A 14,604-nucleotide genomic window follows, 5' to 3' on the forward strand; every position below is an offset into this window, starting at 1 on the left:
TAGAGGCCAGTGTAAAAGCACAACCAACAAAAGGCAAAGCAATATGGCATCGCCAGAAACTACTTATCCAGGGGCTAGTATCCCTGGAGACCCTAACATAAGTGAATTTCAAGAAGACGACCTTACATCTATGCTTATGAAGAGGATAATGGAGGAAACAAATAAAACACATAAAGAAATAGAGGAAGAAAAAGTCAAATAGATTAGGGACATCTGTAAAGAAATAGAGGACGATAAAGTCAAGATGAGAATGGCCTTCCATAAAGAAATACAGGAAGATGCACCCAAACAGTTTGCGGCCTTCAGAGAGAAAATAATTAAATCACAGAAAGAAATAAAAGAAACAGGAATGATCCAACCAACAGGTGAAGGATTTGAAGGAAAAACAGGAAAATAAAGTCAGACTAGTGAAGGACTGAACAAAACATTTCAAGATATGAAGGCAAAATTGGAAAAATTAAAGAAAACACGAATAGAGGAAATCATGGAGAGAAAGAACGTAGGGAAGAAAACCCCAGAACTAAAGAGGTAAGCATAACCAAGAGACTACAAGTGATGGAAGAAAGAATCTCAGGTGTAGAAGATACAATTGAATAAATGGATGTATCCATCAAAGAAAATGATGAAACTAAAAAATTCATGACACAAACCATCCACGAAAGACAAAACCTAAGAATAATAATAAGAAGAAAAAGGAGATTCCTGTTTCCAAGGCCCAGAATATATTTTCAACAAAATAAATAGAAGAAAATTTCCCTAATGTAAAAGAGAGGCATATGAGCATACAAGAGCCCTACAGAACAGCTAATAACTTAGACCACAAAAGAAAATCTTCCTGCCACATAATAATCAAAACAGTAAGTATACAGAACAAAGAAAAAATACTGAAAGCTGCAATGGAAAAAGGCCAAAAAACATATAATGGCAAACCCATGAGAATCATACCTGACTTTTCAAAAGAGACTATGAAAGCTAAAAGGACCTGGATACATATCATGCAGATCCTAAGAGAACACAGATGTCAACCCAGGCTACTAATCCGAGCAAAACTCTCAGTCATCATAGATGGAGAAAACAAGACATTCAACGACAAAACCAAATTTAAAAAATACCTACCCACAAATCCAGCATTACAGAAGATACAAGAAGTAAAAATACAACCCAAGAAAACTAACTACCTTCAAGAAAACAAAGGAAATAAATAACCTCATCACAGCAAAACTAAAAATAGCCAAGCACACAAACACACTAACACAACCAACATCAAAATCAAAGGATCTAACAGCCACTGGTAATTAATCTTTCTCAACTTCAGTGGACTCAGTTCTCCAATATAAAGACATGGACTAAAAGAATAGAAGCATAAACATGACCCAAAAATCTGTTGCATACAAGAAACACATCTAAGTCACAAAGATAGACATTATCTGAGAGTAAAGGGATGGAAGACGTTTTTCCAAGCAAATGGACCCAAGAAGCAAGTAGGAGTAGCCATTGTAATATCTAATAAAATAGACTTTCAACCAAAATTAATCAAAAGAGATGGGGAAGGACACTTCATACTCAGCAAATGAAATTCCACCAAGAAAACATCACAATCCTGAACATCTATGCCCCAAATACAAGGGCACCCATATTTGTAGAAGAAACATTAATAAAACTTAAACCACATATAGATCCCCACACATTAACAGTGGCAGACTTCAACACCTCACTCTCAACAAAGGACAGGTCAACAAAACAGAAATTAAACAAGGAAACAATGACTCTAACAGAGATCATGAATCAAATGGATCTAACAGATATCTACAGAGCCTTTCACCCAAACACAAAAGAATTTACCTTCTCAGCACCTCATGGAACCTTCTCCAAAATAGACCATATAGTTGGTCACAAATCAAGCCTCAAGAGATCCAAGAAAACTGAAATAATCCCTTGTATCCTATCTGACCACCATGGACTAATGTTGGACTGTAACAAGGATGGAAATAGCAAAAAGCCTACACACCCATGGAAACTGAACAACTTGTTACTCAATGACAACTGGGTCAGGGAATAAATAAAGAAAGAAATTTAAGTCTTCTTAAAATTCAACGAAAATGAAAGCACAACATATCCAAATTTATGGGACACGATGAAAGCAGTGCTAAGAGGAAAGTTCATAGCACTAAGTGCCTTCAAGAAGAAATTCAAAGCATCTTATTCAAGCCAATTAATGGCTCACCTGAAAGCCCTAGGGGAAACAAAAATGCAGACACTTCCAAAATGAGTAGAAGACTGGAAATAATCAAACTCAGGGCTGAAATAAAAAAAAAAAAAAAGAAACAATTAAACCCATGGGCCCAAGAGCCAGTTCTTTTCAGAAAATCAACAAAACATAAAACCCTTATCCAAACTAACTAGAAGGCAGAGAGAAACTCTCTAAATCAGAGAGAAACTCTCTAAATCAGCAAAATCAGAAATGAAAGGCAGGACATAACAATAGACTGAGGAAATTCAAACAATCATTAGGTCTTACTTCAAAAGTCTATATGCCACAAAATTTGAAAATCTAAATGAGATGAACAATTTTCTTGATGGATTTCACTTACCAAAGCTGAATAGAAACCAGGTAAATAAAATAAATAGTCCTTTATCCCCTAAGGAAATAGAAGTTCTCAACAAAACTCTCCAATCCAAAAAAAGCGCAGGGCCAGATGGTTTCTGCATAGAAACCACCTTCAAAGAAGAACTAACTCCAATACTCTTCAAAATATTCCACAAAAAAGAAACAGTAGTAACATTACCAAACTCATTTTATGAAGCAACAGATAGTTTGGTACACAAACCTTTCAAAGACCCAACAAAGAAAGAGAATTTCAGGCCAATCTCCCTTATGAACATTGATGCAAAAATACTCAACAAAATACAAGAACACATCAAAGATATCATCCACCATGACCAAGTAGGCTTCATCCCAGGTATGCAGGGGTGGTTCAGTATACGAATATCCATCAATGTAATCCACCATATAAACAAAATGAAAGAAAAAAAAAACACATGACAATCTCCTTAGCTGCTGAAAAAGCATTTGACAATATCCAACACCCATCATGTTTAATATCTTGGAGAGATCAGGAATACAGGCTATACAGCAAGCCTATAGCCAACATCAAGCTAAATGGAGAGAAACTTAAATCAATCCCACTGAAATCAGCAGCATGGCAAGGCTGCCCACTGTCCCCATATCTCTTCAACATAGTTCTTGAAGTCCTTGCTAGAGCAATAAGATTATTAAAGGAGATGAACAGTATACAAATTGGAAAGGAAGAAGTCAAAGTATCACTATTTGCAAATGATATGATAGTATATCTGACTGGCCCCAAAATCTCTAAAACGGAACTCCTACAGCTGATAAACACCTTCAGGAAAGTGCCTGTATACAAAATTAACTCAAAAATTAGTAGCCCTCCTGTATACAAAAGACAAATGGGCTGAGAAAGAAATTAGGAAAACAACACCCTTCACAATAGCCACAAAGGACATAAAGTACCTTCGTGTGACTCTAAATAAGCAAGTCAAAGATTTGTATGAAAAGAACTTCCAGTCTCTGAAGAAAGAAATAGAAGATATCAGAAAATGGAAAGATTTCCCATGCTCATGGGTTAGCAGGATGAACATAGTAAAAATGGCTATCCTACCAAAAGCAATCCACAGATTCAATGCAATTCCCATCAAATTACCAACACAATTCTTTACAGACCTGGAAAGAAAAATTCTCACTTTCATATGGAACAACAAGAAACCCAGAATTGCTAAAACAATCTTCAGCAATAAAAGATATTCCTGAGGTATCTCCATCCCTGATCTCAAGCTGTACTATAGAGCAACAGTAATAAAAACTGCAGGGAACTGGCATAGAAACAGAGAAACAACGGGTAGATCAATGGAATTGAATAGAAGACCCAGAAATAAACCCACACAACTATGGACACCTGAATTGGACAGAAGCTTACCATGGTTTACTCTGAAAGACTCTACCCAGCAGGGTATCATAGAAGAGGCTGAGACTCATAGACAAACTTTAGTCAGAGTGCAGGGAATCTTATGAAAGAAGGGCAAGATAGAACAACCTGGAGGGGACAGGAGCTCCATAAGAAGAGAAAAAAATCTGGGCAAGGGGATCTTTTCTGAGACTGATACTCCAACCAAGGACCATTCATAGAGATAACCTGGAACCCCTGCACAGATGTAGCCCATGGCAGCTCAGTGTCCAAGTGGGTTCCATAGTAATGGGGACAGTGACAGTCTCTGACAAGAACTCAGTGGCCTGCTCTTTGATTAACTCCTCCTGAGGAAGGTGCAGCCTTGCGAGGCCACAGAGGAAGACAATGCAGGCACTCCTGATGAGACCTGATACAGTAGGATCAGATGGAATGGGAAGAGGACCTCCCCTATCAGTGGACTGGGTAAGGGGCATGGGTGGGGAAGAGGGAGAAAGGGTGGAATTGGGAGGGATGAGGGAGGGGGCTACAGTTGGGATACAAGTGAATAAACTGTAATTAATAAAATATTTTTAATAAAGAAATCAATGTCTTGTTTAATTGCCACCAGTGTCTTCCTGTGGCAGCAGATGGGAGCACAGCCAGACAGGCTGAGCGAGAATCTAAACTGAAAGTCTTCATTGGGTCACTCCTCTTGGATTTTGGGTACCATGTGGAAGAGGGGAAGGAAAGACTGTAGGAGTCAGGAGGAATAGAGAACACCAGGAGAAAATGAGTCAGCCAACCAGGGCTCACATGTGCTCACAGACTGAAGTGGCAAGTACAAGGCCTGCATGGGTCTGTACCAGGTCCTCTGCATATATGTCATGGTTGTTAGTTCCATGTTTTTGTGAGACTCCTAACAGCGGCAGCAGGTGTGTCTCTTTTGCCTGACTCTTTTGACTCTTTTGCCTGCTTTTGGGACTCTTTCCCTCCTCGTCCATCCTTGATACGAGGGCTTTTGCATTGTTTTATTATTTTGTTTTGTTGTGTTTGCTTGGTGTCTCTTGGAAGCCTGCTACTTTCTGAAGGGAAACTGAGGGGGAAGTGCATCTGGGGTTGAAGGGGAATCTGTGGTCAAGATGTATTATGTGAAAAAATAATCTATTTTTAATAAATAAAATAACATTAAATTAAAAAGAAAATAAAATATGTCATTAATAGGAGAAAAGAATGAATAGAAATGAAAGATTAGGGGAACTTTGCATATAATGTGGGAAAAAAACAAATACATGAGTTCTTGATGTACTAAAGCAACTTGAAAAGGTTTAGAAAGCTACTCAGAGAAATAACTGCAGAAACTTTCATAAGCAAGAGTAAGGTACATATAAGAAATGGGAAATCCAAGGGTAACCAGTCAAATGGAACCCCAGCACGTCCCTTGTAGCATTTCTTAAAATAAAATGAAAAGGGATTTTCAAAACTGCAAATAAATACTCCAAAATATACCGTGGGGCATTTTGATGCTTCTGAGAGGTGATTCCATAAAAGAAACCAAGTAAGTAAATGAGGGATAGGAAATAACCTCACTGTCTGCACCATCTTCATGACTTTTCTGTGTCCCATCCACAGCCCCACTCAGTGCCCAGAAACCTCACATCCACCATCAGAAAGAATCTAGCCTGGTTCCCACATTGAGTGTTCCACCCTACACATCGAGTGACCACTCCTACCCTATTGCAACTAGCCATAGGTCCCTTCTGCAGAGCCTGTCCCACTCCATTCCATGTATGCACTCCCCATGTCATCCTCTAGGTTCTAGCCAGGTGATTACCCTTGACCTCCCACCCAAGCCTTTTCTGAAACATCCAGATCTAACACAGGCACAACAACCAGTTCCTTGACCTATTCTGGATAGCTCCAACATGCAGCAGATAACTTCTAGGTTTACTCCAGGTTCCCACAATCATAGTTCCTGCTTATTCCTGACCAAAACCACTTGAACCAAAGGTAAACCTCTAGGCTTTCCCCAGGACTCACCCTACCTACCCGGAACCATCCACAAGCACCTCCTACACAGTCTCTACCACCTAACTTGTACCCAGACTTCCTATAACCTCTTCCAATGTCTAGCCTGATGTCTTCTGAGTGGCTCTCATCATCTCACTCAGTATGCAGACTCCTTATGTTCTCCTTCAGGACCCAGCAGGGGACTCAGATCCTTTGCCCTAGCCTAGTCTGATCACCCATGCTTATGCTGCACACAAGTTCTGTGCTTCAAGTAATACCCTTCCTAACTAGATTTCAGGAGGGCCCCACATTTACCTTGACCCGGTATGACCAATCTTGCCTGTCTGCTAGCCAGTTCTAGGATGCACATAAGACACACCCTACCTGCAACCACCCACAAGTCTCTTCTGTGCTACCTCCACACCCCCACTTGGTACATGTACTTCTTATAACTTCCTTCAGGTTATTGCCTGATCTGTTTGTCATGGTCTCTACTACCACACTTGGTACTCAGACTCCGTGTATCTTCCATAAGGGCGCTGCATGGGCATTATATTCCACGTCCCAACATAGTCTGCACATGCATCCCTTACAGAAGGTTTAACCAAGTAGACTTTCTACCTACAACCAACCACAGGTCCCTTCTGTTCACCACCCTACTAGGCTCCCAGACATCCCACTTCCTCTCCCAGGGTCAAGCAGGGTGAGTTCCCTTGAACTGCTCATCACTTCCCTTTCTGTAACCCTCCATATCCAGCCTACGTCCCACAACCAGTACACTGGCCTTGTCTGGAGACCTGCACTTGCCTTCCAGCCAGCATCATGGCTTCTGCAGGGTCCCACTTCCTTTGCACCTGCCTATTCTGACCAGCCTGTTGGGTCAGAGATACGTTCCAGGCCTCAGCTAGAACCCGTCCTGCCTACAACCACCCACAGGACCCTTCTATACCACCTGTTCAACCCCACTATGTATCAATACCCTCCCATAATGCAATAATCCAAGCATGGATACCACATCACAAACTTCTGCATATTGTGACCACCTAAGAATACACCACAGCCAAACTCTAGGCTTCCACTAGGATCTGCCCTGCTGCAACCAACCAAGTGTCCCTTCTGCATTGCTAACTACTCAAGTAGGTACCTACACTTTCCATATCCTCCTTAAGGTCTAGTCCAGTGAGTTCCCTAGATCTCCCCACCTATTCCTTTACTTTAACCCCCAAGGTCTAACCTGGGTCACACAACCAGTAGGGCCCTGGACTACTTTGGTCACTCCAGCCTGCACAGCAACCTACACATAGGCCTTACAGGGTCCTAAATTTTTTCAACAACTTATTCTAAAGAGCCTAGCCTGTGCTGCAGGCAAACTCTAGGTTTCAGACAGGATTCACCTTACCCAAAACCACCTATAGGTCCCTCCACCTACTACACTAGGTAACCAGACTTCGCCTGATATTCTTTGGGAAAGGCCACGCTTAGTGAATTCCTTTACCTATCCATCCACTCCCTTTTTGCAACCTGGCAGGTCTGGCCTTTGTCCCATAGCCTTTGCCTGGACTAGTAGGCTTTACTAGAACAGTCCTTACATGAAACCACACAGACGGAACTTCTGTGTGTGTTGCCAATACCATGCCACTCAGTATCCAAATTACTAATGTTTTCCCTCAGGGTCTAGCAAGGGATTCATATGCAATTGCTCTGGCCTAGTCTGACCACCCTTCCCTGGGCTGCAAATGAGCTCTGTGCTTTAGGTAGGACCGGTCTTATCTGAAAACACCCACAGATCCCTTCAGAAAAGCCCTCACTAATCCTTTATGCACTCACACTTTACAAGTCTGCATCCAGGATCTTTCCTGGTGTGTACCACTAAATCCAAGCCTGTTTTCAGCAACAAGGCAGATCTAGCCTGGATCTCACATCCAGAATCTCAGCCTAGTGTGGCCAGGCTCACCTGCAGAGAAACCAATATTTACACATCTGCAGGGTCCCATACTGTTTGCACTGGCCTAATGGGACTACTAAGGGCTGTGCTACAGAAAATCTCTGGGATTTAGGCAAGACTCATAGGCCTTTTCTATACAGTCTTTTTCAGTGCACTGGGTACCTACACTTCCCATGTCCTTGTCAGCATCCTCTCCTCCCCATCTAAGCCTTTCCCAAAACCCACAAGTTCTAGCTCAGGTACCAAATCCATTGCCAGTGTCCACTGTTGCCAGCTATTCTTGCACAGCAGCCAATTTCTAAGTTTCCCTGGGGACCCACTTCTTTGTCTTTGTCTATTTGATCAACACCCAGTGTGCCCCAGCGAAGCCCCAAATTCCCACAGGGACAGGTTAAATTCTCAATTTAACCTGCAACCACCCACAGGCACATTCTAGGCAGCCTTTACCATGTCACTGGATAATCAGAACGACCACATCCTATTCCAGGGTCTAACTTCATCCCTTTTGTGTGACTCCCCTGCCACCAATTCACAAGAACCAAGGCTTCTACAGAGTCTCACATCCTTTGCACCTGCCTAATCTGACTACCTCAGCCTTGGCCTCAGAGAAGCTCTAGTCTTTATCCAGAACTGGCCCTAACTGCAACCATTCATAGGTCCCTTTTGGATCACCTGTGCCACCCCACTCTTGTCCCCAGACTTCCTATGTATTCCTCCAGTGCCTAGAACAGGCCCCACATCGCCTGGCCTTGCAGTCTGACAACCCCTTAGAACTTCACAACCAAACTCCAGGCTTCCAATAGGCCCTGCCCGACCTGAAACCATCCTCTGTTTTTTTTTTTTTTTTTTTTTTTTCTGTGCTGCCCCAACCACCCCAGTAGGCACCCAGACTTATCCAGGGTAGATACAAGGAATTCCATCAAACCACCCATCCGGATGGTTCTGTAAAAACAGTCTCCATATCTAACCCAGCCTCCACAAGCAGCACCCTGGCCTTCTTTGGCTACACTACTCTGCACAACAGCCAACATCTAGGCTTCTGCAAAGTATCGTGTCCTTTTCACTAGCCTCGCATGAATGCCAAGGCATGTTCTTCAGACAAAATGCAGGTTTCAGCCAGGACAATGCTACCTGCAATCTGCCCTTCTGAGCAGCCTCCACCACCCACTTTGTACCCATGTCATCATCTAGGGTATAGCCCAGTCAGTACTCCTTGACCTCTTCATCATGCCTTTTCTAAAGCCTACCAGATCTATCCAGGCTCCCACAAACAGTGCCATGGCCTGGTCTGGCCAGTTCCCACAATCCTACATCCTTTGCGCTAGCCTAGTCTGATCACTCCAGCCTGGTCCAGAGACAAACTCTAGGCTTTAGCCAGAAATGCACTACCAGAAATCATCGCAGGTCCTTTCTGTCAAGCCTCTGCCACCACAACAGCCCCCCCAACATCATATGGAATCCTCTAGGATAAAGCTTGATGATACCTTGACCTCCACATCCATACTTTTCCTGAAACACACCAGATCCTTGTCCCACATATTTTGCCCCTTCCCAGTAATACCATCCCAGATTGCTCTGCAGCCAAAGTGAAGGCTTTGATAATCACATGGCCTACCTGTAACCATACCTAGGCACCTCCTGGGCAACCTCTGCTTTGCCACTCAGTATTCAAATGACCTACAACCTTCTTCAAGGTCTAGCCCAATCCCTTTTGTGTGACACCCCTGCCATATCAACCCACTCAGTACACAGGCTTCTCATGTTCTTCAGGGTTCATCAGGGGACCTTGTGAGTACTCTTGGCTTCCTATCCAAGCCTATCTCACAATCAGCCAGATCTGTTCTGGGTCTCACAACCTGAGTCTCACAGCCTAGTCTGGTCAGTCTTACCTGCATAGCAGTCCTAATGGCAACCACTCACAGGCTCCTCCTTCCCTGCCTTACCACCTCCTTAGGTACCCAGACATCCCATCATCCCATGTCCTCCTCTAGGGTCTAGTCTACTGGGTACCTATAACATTCCCTTCAGACCTGTTTTTTTTATTTTTTATTTTTTGAGACCAGTATACTTAGCATAGGTCCCACAGTCAGTGCCATGACATAGTCTGACCAGCCCTTCCTGCCCAGCAGCTGATCTGTAGGCTTTGCAAGGATTTCATACCTCTTACCTTGGCCTTGTCTGACTATATCAAAGCTCTAAGCTTTAACCAGGAATTTCCCTACAGGCAATAACCCACCAGCCCTTTCCAAGATGCTTTCACCACAGCCCTGGGTAACCAGATTTCCCACCTCTTCCTGAAGGGTCTAGCCTCATCCATATTGTGTGGCCTCTTTCAACTCACTTGTTACCCTGAGTCCCTGAATCTCTTTTCATTGTCTAGTCTGTATCCAACATCCTTTGCTGCCACAACCTAGTCTGATCCACCCCACTTGTGTTGCAGCAAAGCTCTAGGCTTCCAGGAGAACTCACTCTACCTGTAATCACCCACAATCTACATCTGTTTCCTCTGCTGTGTCTCTCAGTACCAAGAGACTTACAACACTGTCTAAGATGTTTACTCAGATCCCTTCTGTGTGGCCCCACCAGCACTGGGGATTCAGGGTCCACAGGACCTCATTCTGATTCTTGTAGTCTAAACATTCCTGCCTGTCCTACAGCTAAGCTTGTGGCTACCACCTGGACACCCTACCTGCAATCACCCACAGGCTCCTTCTGGGCTGCATCCACAACCTGACTAGGAGCACAGAATCCCCATGTAATTGTCTAGGGTCTAGTATGGGTGCCACATCCCAGTTACCAACACTGATTGCACCACAGCCAAGCTTTCACCAGGACCTGCCTTCCCTGCAATAATCCATAGGTGCCATTTCTCCCCCAAACCTGGTAGGTAACAATACTTCCATGCCTTTTTTCAAGGGAGAGGACATTGAGTTCCCTTGACCTTTCTGCAACTCACCAGATCTAGCCCTAGTCCCACATCCTGTTCCTAGTCCCACTACAACCACCCCCAATTGCGAAGCAACCAAACTCTAGGTTCCCACCAAGCCTGTCGTAAATGCAACCTACCACAGAAGGGGTACGTTCTGTCCCCCTTAATCATGCCACTCATTAACTATTTCTGATGTCTGTTCTTGGTTGTCAACTTACTACATCTGAAATTAACTGAAAATCTGAGTCAGTGGACACACCTGTGAGAGATTTTTTTTAAAAAACGAATTAGATCATTTGTTGTAGGAAGATCCACTTTAAATCCAGATGACTTCAGGTGGGAAGGCACATCTTTAATCAGGGTCACAGCTTCTAGTGGCTGCCTAGATAACAGACAAGGAAGAAAGAAGCTTTTACTCTTTGTCGACCTCCCTCTGCTCTTGATTCACTGGCATTAGAGCCTACATCCTTGGGATTCAGATGTACACTGAAGATCAGATGAGACATCCAGCCTTGTCAACTGAACAACTACTGGGGATTCTTGGACCTTCTGTTATAGACAGCCTTTACTGGACTAGCTGGACCACAGCCTGTAGGCCACTCTAACGAACCCCATACATATTCATTCTATCCATTCTGTTCTGTGGAACCCTGACTGTATATACCATTCATCCCACATCTTCCTCCAGGGCCCACTTTCGTCCCTTGTGTGTGGCTGCATTCAATTGACTTGTTAGGCAGACGTTCCAAGTCCTCCTCTGTGGTCAAGCCTGGTTAGTTCCCTTTGACTCCCCCACTGAAGCCTTCCTTTAACATGCCAGGTCTAGCCCTGGCCTGACAACCAGTGTCCTGGTCTAGTCTGGCCACTTAGCTTGGGCAGTAGCCAACATCTTGACTTCCATAGGGACACACATCCTTTGCATGGCTTAGTTTGACCACAACCACCTATGCCCCAGATAAACTCTAGACTTCAGCCAGGATGGCCTTACCTGTAACTTTCTTCAGGTCTGTTTAGCATTTGCCTTCACCACTACAGTTGTTACACCAACTTTCCATGTCATCTTCCAGGTTCTAATGTGGCCAGTAGCACTAACCTCAACATCCAAGCCTTTCCCTTACCACCTGGCCTAGCCTTGCTCCTACAACCAGGGCCATGGAATAGTCTTCCGTAAGTCCTTGCACAGCAGCTGACATCTAGGCTTCAGCAAGATGTGCAGAATTTGCTCTGAGCATTCTGACCAACATTACCAAGCTCTGGGACTCTTCCTACTGACAACCACCTACAGGCACCAGCTGCCCTGCCTCCACCATGCCACACATTACCCAAACTTCCCATTTCTTCTTCCAGGGTCTAGTCTTCCCTGCTTCTCCTGTGCTGTAGCCAAACTCTACGCTTCTAGCAGGACTTATACATGCAACCACCCACAATCTACATTTGTACCAACACTCCACTCAGTACCCATACTTCCCACATCCTCCAGAAGGAGTCTTATCCTATGTGGACCCATCAACTTGGGAAGTAACCAAATTAAATACTGCTCCAAAGTCTAACTTAGATGCTGCATCCTGGGCCACAGCCTAGGCTGACCATCATTGTCTGCCTTACTTCAAGATCTAGGTTTCTGCCTGGATATCCAACCAGAGATCACCCATAGGCCCCTTCTGTGGCACCCCCAACACACCACTCTATACAAGGACAGCCCACATCCTCCAGCTGGGTCTAGTCTTATCCTTTCTATGTTGCCCCCATCAAACCAGACAGTAGCCAAACTTCTCCATGTCCTCCTCCATGATCTAGCCTGGGTCCAATATACTATGCACAGCTGAGGCTGGGCACCTTCAACTGTACTGCTCTAGGCTTTGGCTTAGACACCTTACATAAAACAACCCACAGGTCCCTTCGTACTGCCTCCCACTACCCTACTAGGTACACTCCCCGTGTCATTCTCCATGGTCTACCATGGGTCCCGCATGCCATGCCTCAACCTAATCTGTCCAGATCCAATTGCCACACAACCAACTCTAGGCTTCAAGCCAGGGGAAATGCCCTATGCGCAACAACCACGGGTCTCCTTTTAGCAAGCTCCACCACACCAGAAATACCCAGATTTCCTATGTCCTTTCCCAGGGTCAAGCCTGGTAATTTCTCTTTATTTCTTTTTCCATATAATTCTGAAAACTACCATAGCTAGCCATCTGTGTGGTCTCCTTTAACACAATCAGTAACCTAACTCCCCAAATCATCTTCCCAGAACTACCCTGGGTCCCACAAATCCTGCCACACCTGAATCAGAGCAAAGCCTCTGTTTCCGCCAAGTCTCAGGCTTTTGCCTGAACCTTACTACTTGCAACTACCCACAGGTCACTTTTTTGATGCCCCTAGTACCCTGCTATGTATTCACTTTCTCCAAGACCTCCTCCAGCATATAGCCTGGGTCCCATAAACCCTGAAAGTGCCTAGCCTCATCAGCTTTGCTAGAGTTTAAAACCAAGGTCTAGTCTCCTACCAGGACCAGCCCTTACTGCAACCATGCTTCTGGTCTCCCTCGACCACACCATAGGTACTCAGAATTCCCAAGTCTTCCTCCTGGCAAAGCCTGGTTAGTTTCTTTGACTTACCCACTCAACCCATTTATCTAACCTGCCAGGTTTAGCCCTGGTCCCACAACCAGTGACCTAGCCTAGTCTGGCCACCCAGCCAGAAGCCAACATCTTGACTACCACAGGTTCCTTTACATTTTGTACTACTGGTCTATGCCTTAGACAAGCTCTGGGTTACAGCCAGGATGGGCTTACCTGAAACTTCCTTCAGGTCATTGCCTCCACCACCTCAGTTGGTAGCCCAACTTCCAAAGTCCTCTTCCAGCTTCTGTCCTGGTAAACCTAACATCAACATCTGAGCCTTTGTCCCCACTCAGCATATCTAGCATTGTTCCCTCAACCAGAATCTTGGACTAGTCTGGCAATTCCTGTCTGGGCAGCAGCTGACTACTAGGCTTCTGTAGGTTTCACATACTTGACCCTAGGTATCTGACCAATGCGACCTGTACTGCAGGCAAGCTTCTGCCAGGACTTGGTTTACATGCAAACACCCATAAGGCAGGTTCTGTCCTGTCTCCACCCTGCATTCTGATATTCTCCTCCAGGGCCCAACCTCTTCATTTCTGTGTGGCTCTGAACTGCCCACTCTATACTCAGACTGAACACATTCTCTTCTATTATCTTCATAAGCCCCATGTCCTGTGATACACACCTAGTTTGCTGTCTGTTGCCTGCTCTGTAGCCAAGCTCTATATTTCCACCAGAACTTGATATACCTGCAACCCATAGTGCTTTCTTTGCCAACACCAACATGCCACTTGGTACCCCTGTCTTTAATTGGTACCACATCCTCAGCTCCAATCCAGACTGACAACCCCTGCTTATACCACAGCCAACCTCAGGGCTTCAACCAGGACCTTCTCTACCTAAAACCAACCACAGTTATTTTCTGCATCACCTTCACTGAGCCACTAGTACCAAGACTTTCATCTTCCTTGTCAAGGCTACCCCATTCATGACTTTTCACCAACCTGCCAGACCTATCATCAGCCCCACAATCAGTTTCTATTATGGCTATCCCTGTCTGTGAGGCAGACGATCTCTAAGCTTTAACAGGGTTTCATATCCCTTGAACCTCTCTTGTCTGGTCAACTCTGCCTATGATGCAACCAAACTTTAGGGTATACACTGGACAGGCTCCTTTCCTGCAACCACCCT

The 14,604-nt window shown here is 44.5% G+C and overlaps 1 long non-coding RNA gene across 1 annotated transcript in view; it reads right to left on the reverse strand.

The window, feature by feature from the left end:
* Positions 1 to 14,604, reverse strand: part of LOC110542643 (uncharacterized) — a 174,326-nt gene that overhangs the window by 20,240 nt on the left and 139,482 nt on the right. The gene's annotated exons all lie outside the window — the stretch shown is intronic.

This window comes from Meriones unguiculatus, chromosome X (assembly GCF_030254825.1).
Source record: "Meriones unguiculatus strain TT.TT164.6M chromosome X, Bangor_MerUng_6.1, whole genome shotgun sequence".
In the NCBI taxonomy this organism is placed as follows: domain Eukaryota; kingdom Metazoa; phylum Chordata; class Mammalia; order Rodentia; family Muridae; genus Meriones; species Meriones unguiculatus.